Below are 10,322 nucleotides of genomic sequence, written 5' to 3'. Positions count from 1 at the left end.
CTGGAATCTAAAAACAACAAAACAAATGAGCAAACAAAACAGAACAAAACAAGCTCATAGATACAAAGAATAGATTGGTGGTTACCAGAAGTGAAAGGGATAGGGGGTGGAAGTGAGTGAAATGGGTGAAAAGGGTCAATTCTATAGTGATTAAGGCAAAGTCTGCAGTGACTTTGTAGGCATACATGTGTTAAATTATAATGTTGCATACTTAAAACAGTCTTATGCACCAATATTATAATTAATAAATAATAATAATACATTTATTTGAAAATTCTTCATCAAAAATAACTTCCACCTAGAATTAGGGGTAGATACCTATTACTTGGAAAGTTAACTCTTAAAAAGAAGATGCCAATCCTGGAAGTATTCTATTTCCACAATAGATTTTAATATCTACTATTATATCTTTTGAGCATTTGTTCAATTAATTCTAACCATATTGATTTAATTCTATTTATAATTAATGTATCATAATGTATCATTTCAGTAAAAAGTCATATTTATGTAGAAAATGTACAAACTTCTCTAGAGACACTAATTTAAATAAAAATAAACTAGGCTATGGTATTCATTTCTAACAGTGGGATCCAAATTGTGAGTTGGGATTAAATTTCACATAAAAATATTTTTTCACATAAAAATATTTTAAAATGTTACCAGTATTTAGCCTAGATTAATAACTATAAAGAAATTATATTTTTCATTGTTTTTTACATTTTTATGTTTTCTACAGTGTACATGACTTACTTAAGTCAGAAAATCAATGATATCTTCAAACTTATGAATTTAAGATTATTATTTTCCTCCAAACTCAAAACCTTCCAACTCAGCAGATGGTCAGAAAATAATTATTCTTCATTTTCTCACTTCTTAACTGATCTCTAATAGCTAATTGTTAATATTTTTTCTCACATCGCTTTTTACCTAACAGCTTTTAATTTAATATCTTTTTAAAAAATTTTTAATGTTTGATTTATTTTTGAGACAGAGAGAGACAGAGCATGAGTGGGGAGGGGCAGAAAAAGAGGGAGACAGAGAATCCGAAGCAGGCTCCTGGCTCTGAGTTGTCAACCAGAGCCCAACGCGGAGCTCCAACCCACGAACGTGAGATCATGACCTGAGCTGCAGTTGGAGGCTTAACCCACTGAGCCACCCAGGTGCCCCTTAATTTAATACCTTAATAAATACTTGAAAATATGAGTTTCATATTAAAGAAAATGCCCTTATTTTAGTAAAGCTTAGTAGTAAACTTTCTTTGGTTGATAGAATTTGTTTTTGGTGCAAAACCTTACCTACATGCCTAGTGATCCAGTCAATACCTTCTCTTTGAGCTCAAGTAACCAGAAATTAATTCTTTATATTTATGATTACTTTTCATAATAAATGAGTCACCGGCTTCAAATTTTGTTTTTACCAACTGAAATTATGAGGAAGAAAGTTAAAGGTGAAAAGGTTGTTTTATGGATATGAAAAGCCTATTTTAAGTAATCACAGGATAGCAAAGGTTAACATTCCTGACCTTGCTGGCTACCGCTCTGTGGGCTTAGTAGTCATTAGCTCATTGAATCCTCCCTCAACCCTCTGATACAGGTACTGCTATTAACTTCATTATATAGGTAAGGAATCTGAAGCACAGAGAGTTTACATACTAATGGACAAACCTGTAGCCCCAGGAAACAATCCTAGGCAACTGTGCCCCCTACCTGCACATTTGGCCATGACATAATGTTGTCTCATTATACCAAGAACACCAACAGAACCTGTAACTTTTCAACAACTCAAGCGTTGGTAAAGGAAAGTTGCATCCTCCTTTATTAAAGCTAAGGGAAGTAAATTGCTGGAATGTTGATGCCATCTAGAGAGAATCTTTAGTTTTTACTTTTAGTGGATATGTTGTGGTACATTAGATAACTTTGCAAGGATCCAATAATGGGAATGACAGAGGGAATATCAGATTCAGAAGTGACATACTTGGTCAGTGTCAAGAACAATCACAAAACATTTTATCATCTTGATAAACTCTGTAACATCAAGATATGCATTCATAAGAGTGTGTGTGTGTTTATGTGTGGGTGTGGGTGTGTGTGTATGATGCTGTGTATCTGTCCTTCAAAGTATCTTCCCCAATTCATCATCCAGCTTCACATACAGACCAGCAAAAATGCTCTAGGCAAAGGGTGTCCTTTCAATTGATCTGCTTGTTTCTGTAGAAACAGCACATTTTCTGTGCAAAGACCAATATTTTAGAATTAAGAGCATAGTACAAAAAAAGATAATCTTCAGTTAAATATCTATTAAATCATTGAGCCGTGACACAAGCAACTTTTACGATTCTCAAAAAATAACGTCAGAATCACTGGAGCAATAAAACACTTATACTTATATAACTGACATTTGTTGAGGTGAAATTAATGTTCCTCCACACTCACAAAGCAACATATCTCAAGTAGCAATTCAGAGTAAAGATGTGTGTGTGAGCGTGCACCTGCTACTAGTTGGTCTAATAATGAAAACACAGCAATTGTGCCTTATGAGACTCTGGTAACACTGCCTAGCAATCAAGTGCATGTGCCTGATAACTTCTTTCTAATTGCAAAAAGCTGAAAATAAAGCTATTTCTCAAGCTTTCGGTGTCTTGAGGCCATTTCTTCAAGTGCTATATATAGCATCAGGCTCTTAGAAGTCTTTACATGTTCTTTATGTTCGATTCAGAGTTTGACTGAAGTCTAATTATATCTTACATCAGACTTAAGGAGGAACGCTAAAGTGGTTTGGAAAGGTATCATCAAATATCTTAGACCACGTCCCAGAGATAGGTTAATATGCCCAGGATGATTTTACCAATTGGCCCTATTGGCTTTTACGTAGCAACTACTCATTTTACTGTGGCTAAAAAAAAAAAAAGTAGGATCTGGAAAAAAATTATTCTGAAATATGAAAATAACTAAAACTAAACTTATAAATTATATCATTTCTGCAAACATAGCATTATAGCATTCCGTATGCTGCAATTCAATTATTAGTGACATATGAATTATTTTTCATTTGCGATGTGGATATATTTTAAAGAGTAAGATATAGTAAGTGTAGCTGTCTTCAAAAATTGAAGGGGTCTGGTGGCCTAAGTTTTCTCCAGATGTTTAAGTTTGGGAGTTAATCCTTTAACTATATGATGTAAATCATCAAGGCCTGTTGAAGAGATGACTTAGTTTGGGTTAAACTTAACTTCTAAACCTGGCCCCAACCTCAGTTAAAGGAGGACAATTAGGGGCGCCTGGTGGGTCAGTCGGTTAAGCCTCCGACTTTGGCTCAGGTCAGATCTCACGTTCGTGTGTTCGAGCCCCGCGTCGGGCTCTGTGCTGACAGCTGCTCAGAGCCTGGAGCCTTCTTCCGGTTCTGTGTCTCCTTCTCTCTCTGCCCCACCCCCTCTCGTGATCTGTCTGTCTCTCTCTGTATCAAGAATAAATAAAACATTAAAAAAATTATAAAAAAAATAAAATAAAGGACAATTAGAATGAAATAGTTATGTAAGTTCTACTGTAAAACTAAGACATTTGGTTGTTTTTGTCTTTTTTTTCTTTTATAGATTATTGTCAAGTTGGTTTCCATATAACACCCAGTACTCATCCCAACAAGTGCCCTCCTCCATGCCCATCACCCCCTTCCCCTCTCCCCCATACCCATCAGCCCCTCATTTTTTTCTCAGTATTCAAGAGTCTTGCCTGGTTTGCCTCCCTCTCTCTCCTCAGCTATTTTTCCCCTTCCCCTACTCCATGGTCCTCTGGTAAGTTTCTCCTATTCCACTTATAAGTGAAAACATATGGTATCTGTCTTTCTCTGCCTGATTTATTTCACTTGGCATAACACCCTTGAGGTCCATCCACGTTGCTACAAATGGCGAGATTTCATTCTTTCTCATTGCCATGTAGTATTTCATTTAAAGCATTTGTTAAGATGCTGAACCTTATGCTATATTCACCAACATAACATGAATACCCCACACCCAAGCAATATCTCTTTTTTATTAACAACGCTCACTTCTGTTGGATCCAGGGTTCTCGATCCTGCCTGTCCCTCAGAATCACACAAAAGATTTCTTAAACTATGCATACCCCGTTCTTACCCAAAACCTTTGAATCGGAATCTCAGAGGTAGACCTTGGCATTTATTTATATTATCCTAAAAAAAAGATCGCAGGTAATTCCGATGTGCTACCACTTGGAAAAATAAATATTTTAAAAAGTTAAAGTCATCACATTTCTCTGGTACGTTCTCTTTAACTGAATTTTGATGGGGCTGACAGTGTTGTTAACCATACAGTGTGTCAAATTTGGTCACGTTTTAAAGTGCCAGTTCTGGTTATGTTGCTGCCTTGTTTTAAATGGACTGTTTTTCCTGTACCTTCAGATGAAAACAATATTTTCTGTGAGTACATGAGGAATATCAATTTCCTGCAGAGACTATACCACCACCCAACAGAGTGAAAAGCTGCTGTTTACTTCTTTAATGCTGCCAAGGCATTTTCTGATGTTTCAGGATAGGAGAGACAAATACATCGTCTTCTTACTGTATTATCAAAACCAAAAAAAAAAAAAACCCACATAAAAAGTGTCTCATTTAATTTCTAAAAAAATGGCACATTTCATGGGAAATCTTTGAGATAACAGAACAAAAATATTGTCTGTTAATATTATTCTGTATTTGGTAAGATCATCTGTATTCCATAGCCTGAGCTGTAAGAATGCTTACCAACATACCAAAATAAACTTTTCCCAAGTTCTAGCTTCAAATAATGACATGTTTAAAGTAGGGAAGATAGGAACCTGAGAGCATTCTGTCCTTCCACTAATAAACTGATGCTTTTAAAATAACAAATTAAAAAGTTTAAAAAACAAAAACAAGGCTCCTTCTGTAGGACTACAGGAACAAAGGACCACAAACAGTATGGATTAAAACAACAGAAATTTCATCTCTCACATTTCTGGAAGCCAGAAATCCAAATCAAGGTGTCAGCAAGGCTGGCTCCTCCTGGAGGCTTTGAGGAAGAGACTGTCACATGCCTCTCTCTTCACATGGCATTCTCCCCATGCGTGTCTCTGTCTTCACATCTTTTTCTTATATCAACACAGTCACTGCATTTACAGCCTCCCTAACTCTAGAATGACCACACATTCACTTGATTATATCTTAGTTCCCAACAACGCTACATCCATAGGTTTAGATTACAACTCAAACCTATTTTCTGAGAGCATAATGCAATTCATAATACATTCTTTCCTTAGGTACAGTTTCAAAAAGAGAGAGAGAAAAAAAACCTGGGTAACTGCATGTGAGTAGATGACATCCCCCTGACTTTCCTGGACCCAGCCATAGTCCTAGCAGGTGAACCTGTAGACATTTCCCACAGCATTCATCTATTGTTTTCTATTATGTGTGTCCAGAGACATAGACTTACTGACAATAAGGAGATCTTCGTAAAAGCACAAGTAAGTCTAGACATGGGTGGGTTCATATTTTTTTATTAATTAGCCAGAATATGACAAATATATGATTTACTGGATTGTGTAGCTGAAAGGAAGCTGTTAACCTTGTGCTTAGGATACAACACTCTCTATCATGTCCTTCAGAGCATGACCCAGCGCATGCTCGCTCGCTCTCGCGCTCTCTCGTTCTCCCTCTGTCTCTCTGGGCTCCTTCTGCTCCACACACAGAGCCAGGCTCCTTCCTGCCCAGGTCAAGAACCCTTGTCAGCCTCTGGGCCTGGAAGGATCATCTCTGGCTTTTGCACTGCGGTCTCTTTAAGGACTCAGCCCTCAAGCTCCAAAGCCATGTCCCTGAGACTTCACCTACCATCCCGCCTAAAGAATTCCTCGCTCTCAAAGCTCTTCTTCATGTTTATTTACTGTTGGACGCACAGCTAGAAAGCATCTTTGGTAATGTTCTAGGCTCCTCCTCTACCCCACTCCTTACCAAAAGCCACTCGAGTGTAAGTTCTCAAACTCTTCCGCCAAGTTCACCCTCACGCCAAAATAAATACCTAGGAGTTCAATCTACTGAGCAATCACATCCATATAGTTTGTATAGGGTCTCACAGAACTCACTGTATTTCCCTCAAAAAGTTAAATTACCCTGTGGGCTCCTGTGAATGTTTCCCTGAGTGCCCTCCTCAGCAGCATGGGGGCACCTGCACCAGCAAATGCCTCCTGTGAAGACAGCATCTTGGTCTCCACTACTTGCGGCTGTATCCTCAGACCCAAACCAGTACTTGGCATATGAAGGCTACTGTTATTTTAAAGAGCACAGACCTGGTGGAAGACAGACCTGATCCTAATCTGTGTTTGTCCACACGTGAGCCAGGTGACCAGAGCAAACTGGCTTGTCCAGCCTCCATTTACATATTTGTAGAAGGCCACCTCACAGAATCCTCACAAGGACTAAACATGAAAATATAAACAATTTTTAATGTATGAGCAAATATTACAATGTTTACAATTTTTTATGTATAGTAGGCACATAATAACAGCAAGCGCTTGCAAGGACTTATTATCTGGTCCAAAACAAGTTTTATTTTTTTAATGAACAAATTGATACCCTACAGATTTGAATGATTTACTAACGGCACAAGATCTGAGGGTAAAAAGTCTAAAAGAAGCATATTTCCTAAATCTGGAATACTTTTTACCATATGAGTTTGTGCTTTCAGAGCTGTAAAAAAATGGATTTATTTCTTTTGAGTTATAAATGTTATAAATGTTAATGAACCTGAGCCAAGGGAATGACTTAGTTTAAATTTGCCTTGGAAAGCAATAAGCAAATAGATATTCTACATGTGTCCTTATTTCAATTCTCAGTCCTCCACTCTGCTGTGTGTATATGTATATATAATATACTTGATTTTCCTCAGCTATAGGGAAGCCCGGGGTATCACTGGCCACAAGCTCAGTCAAGTTCAAGGGAGGCAGCCAGAATCAAAAATGTGACAGGGGCTCATTTAACCAGCACTCCATCACCTGTAAGTTTTTTAAATTTCGTAACTGTAGATAGGGCATGCAAAACTCTGTCAGCTTTACTCATGCAAGGAAGCCCACTAGCTTTGAATAAAGTGACCTCAACTCCATTAGTGAAAATTAGAGTGTAAGTGAAACAGGCAAGTGGTTTAATGATTTAAACGAATGACATTGAACTCTGACAGGGTCGGCTTAGCTAGAATCAATGGTATCAGAAACAACATGATTTCATTATGCATTATTAATATAAAATAAAATGGAGATCATTTTGATTTTAACTACATTATTTACCAATCGATTCAGCATTTCTTATTTTAGTCTTTCATTAGTTTTATTCTGCACGATTGCATCAATCTATCAATTAATCTTGCCTAAATAAATTTCATGTATATAGAGACTTTTTTGAACACACATAATTTTTCAAAGAATTGCTTTATTATGTAGGTGTATTTCATCTATTTTTAAAGGCAATGGGAATTATTTATTCTAAAGGAATTAAAATATTCATCACAAAGTATTCTGCCATGCCATAAATTTAAAATAATATAAGAAATCGAGAACAAGTAATGAAAAAGTGATAAACTTTGTTGCCAAATGCTGTGATTCACAAATCCTTACTCAAAATCCTGCAGCTCACCTCTAAAAACCTTATAATCAGGGGTTTTTTTCTGAGTAAACCTATAATCACTTTTATTTTTCATGTCAGCAGTTTGTGGCACTTGAAATTTCTCCCAAAGTATTCTAATTTTACCAAGAAAAGGCAACACTAAGAGAATTTCCCCTCCCACATAGAGCAGAGTAAGCGTTCCCTGTCTTCTACCAGGGCATTCCTCTATTAATCATTCCAAAACATAACTCACCTAATATTGTAGAAAAGTGATAAACATTATCACTATCTGTAAAGATAATACATTTTTCATATTCAGGTACAAAATGCAATGATCTGATATAAAGATAATAGGATCACCAACTATTTTTAAAGATCTTTATATTTGTCAGCTTTTGTGGATAATTTAAAATCATATCCAAATAGAGTGAGTGAAAAGTCAATTATGCAAACATTCTCCAAAATATCAGGTAGTCTGATAGCTAGTATCTCCTCTAATCATTTTCCACAGTAATAAGAAAACCAGGACCACTATGGAGAAATGACACAAGAAAAATGAACATTATGTTAGAAATTTTGATTGCCATGTCATTCATGTGACTATCATTTCTATCTTCTTAAAAGTAAGAAAGTTTTGTGCTTCGGATGGTATGAGTTCATGGTTAGACAGAAGAAAGCAATTCATTTTGTGGTTTACTTCCTATTAAAACAAGGGGAGGGAGTAAAAAGAGTAACTTTATAGCAATAAAACTTGGCAAACAGTATCTTTGCCACTTGGTCAAGGTCAGCATCAACAGTCCTGAGTCATGTTGACAGCACATCTCCCTGATCTGATGTGATGAAAATGGTACCTCTGTGGTCCTATTTCCTATAACCCACAACCCCAGATTTATCATGAGAAAGACATCAGATAAATTCTAATAATTGGCATCCTACAGAACATCTGACCAAGTCTCTTCAAAACAGTCAAGATCATCAAAAATAAGCAAAGCCTGAGTAATTGTCACAGTTAAGAGCAGCCTTAAAGACACACAACAACTAAATGTAATGTGACATCCTAAATGGTATCCTGGAACAGAAAAATGACAAAAATCTGAGTAAACTATGATCGTTACTTAATAATAATATACAAATATCAGTTCATTAATTGTAAAATATGTACCATACTTTTGTAAGATGTTAATAAGAAAACATTGGTTGGGAAATAAGAGAAGTCTCTGTATTAGCTTCTCAACATTTTTGTAAATCCAACACTGCACTAAAAATAAATAAAAGATCATTGTAAAAATTCTCCAAATTATCCCACTTGTAAAAAATCAATGTGGGTATAAAACCCACCCACATATGTTCAATAAGACATTAGCTATGAATAAATGCTTTTTTCCTGCTTATTTGCAAATATTGATATTCATATTTATCCATGCAGATTCTGTCTTCTTTAGTCTAACAAACACTGAAAATGTGCAAATACATTTAAAAAGCAATTTATCTAAAAGGAGATTAAAAATCAGAAATTATCCAGGAAATATAGGCTAATAGGCTCATATCATTATTAATATAGATTAGCCATTTCCTGCTATTACTCTATTTCTAATCATAAATGCACTTCTAAAAATTAGTCATTTTCTACTCTTTCCACCATTTGAGCCTAACTCAACTTCCCTCTTAGGCAGTTGTCAAAAGTAGAAATTAAGTTACCTATTTGGCACCTAAATTGAAATGGATATCAATTTCAAATAAGTAAAAGGACAATCATTAATAAAAGCATACTTCACATGTTAGCAAAGATGGTATTGAGGCTTGGTTTATTTCTCTTGACTCATCACTTTTTTTAATGTGAAACTTTTTTTGGAAGTATAACAAAAGAAAATGCACCTATAATAAAGTTAATCAAGCTAAATTTGATTTTGGTGAAGTGATTTTTGTAAAGTGACTCCATCCGTAAAATAAACACTTGGAAACAGCATCTCCAGAACACCAAAAGCCCCACCACCACCTTCCAGACAGAAGCCACCACTGGTAACCACTATCTTGAGTTCTAACAAAATCAGTCCATTTGGGCTATTATTTGAACCATATATAAGTGGAATCATAGTGTGTGTGTGTGTGTGTGTGTGTGTGTGTGTGTGTATCCATCCTTCTGTTTAAGAGTCCTTTTATCCAATATTATGTTTTGTAAGCTTTGTCCATGTTATTGCATTTTTAATATTGTTGTTAAACTGCATTCCATCGTATGAATATGTAACTATTTATTCAGTCTACTGGACATGTTGACTGTTTCTAGTTTGGGACTGTTATAATCAACATTGCTATGAAGATGCTCATAAATGCCTACTGCCCAACTCTTGACTTTATTGTACCTTCATGGCTTAGTGTCGCCAGGAAAGAGCCCCACTAATTATTTCCTGAACTCAGAAAACCCTTGTGTTTGTGTTAAATCATTTAAAACTTTCTTCTTCAGAATCTCAGTGATACAATTAAAACACACACACACACACACACACACAACTAATGCCATATTTTTCTTTGTCTCTCCAGTAAGTGATGAAACTTTTCCTCTAAATGTAAGCAAGCTAAGAAGGATGTGATAGTATAAAAATAGTAGTAGACTAGACTCAGGCAGCAAGGAAGGTCTGGTATGAGCTGACAAGGGTACAGCCCTGATTAGTGTAACAAGTGAGTATTTAACATTAAAGCATAATCCA

Source organism: Suricata suricatta, chromosome 1 (assembly GCF_006229205.1).
Source record: "Suricata suricatta isolate VVHF042 chromosome 1, meerkat_22Aug2017_6uvM2_HiC, whole genome shotgun sequence".
Taxonomy (NCBI): domain Eukaryota; kingdom Metazoa; phylum Chordata; class Mammalia; order Carnivora; family Herpestidae; genus Suricata; species Suricata suricatta.
The sequence above is the reverse complement of the archived record's forward strand: the minus strand, read 5'-3'. Positions refer to the sequence as shown.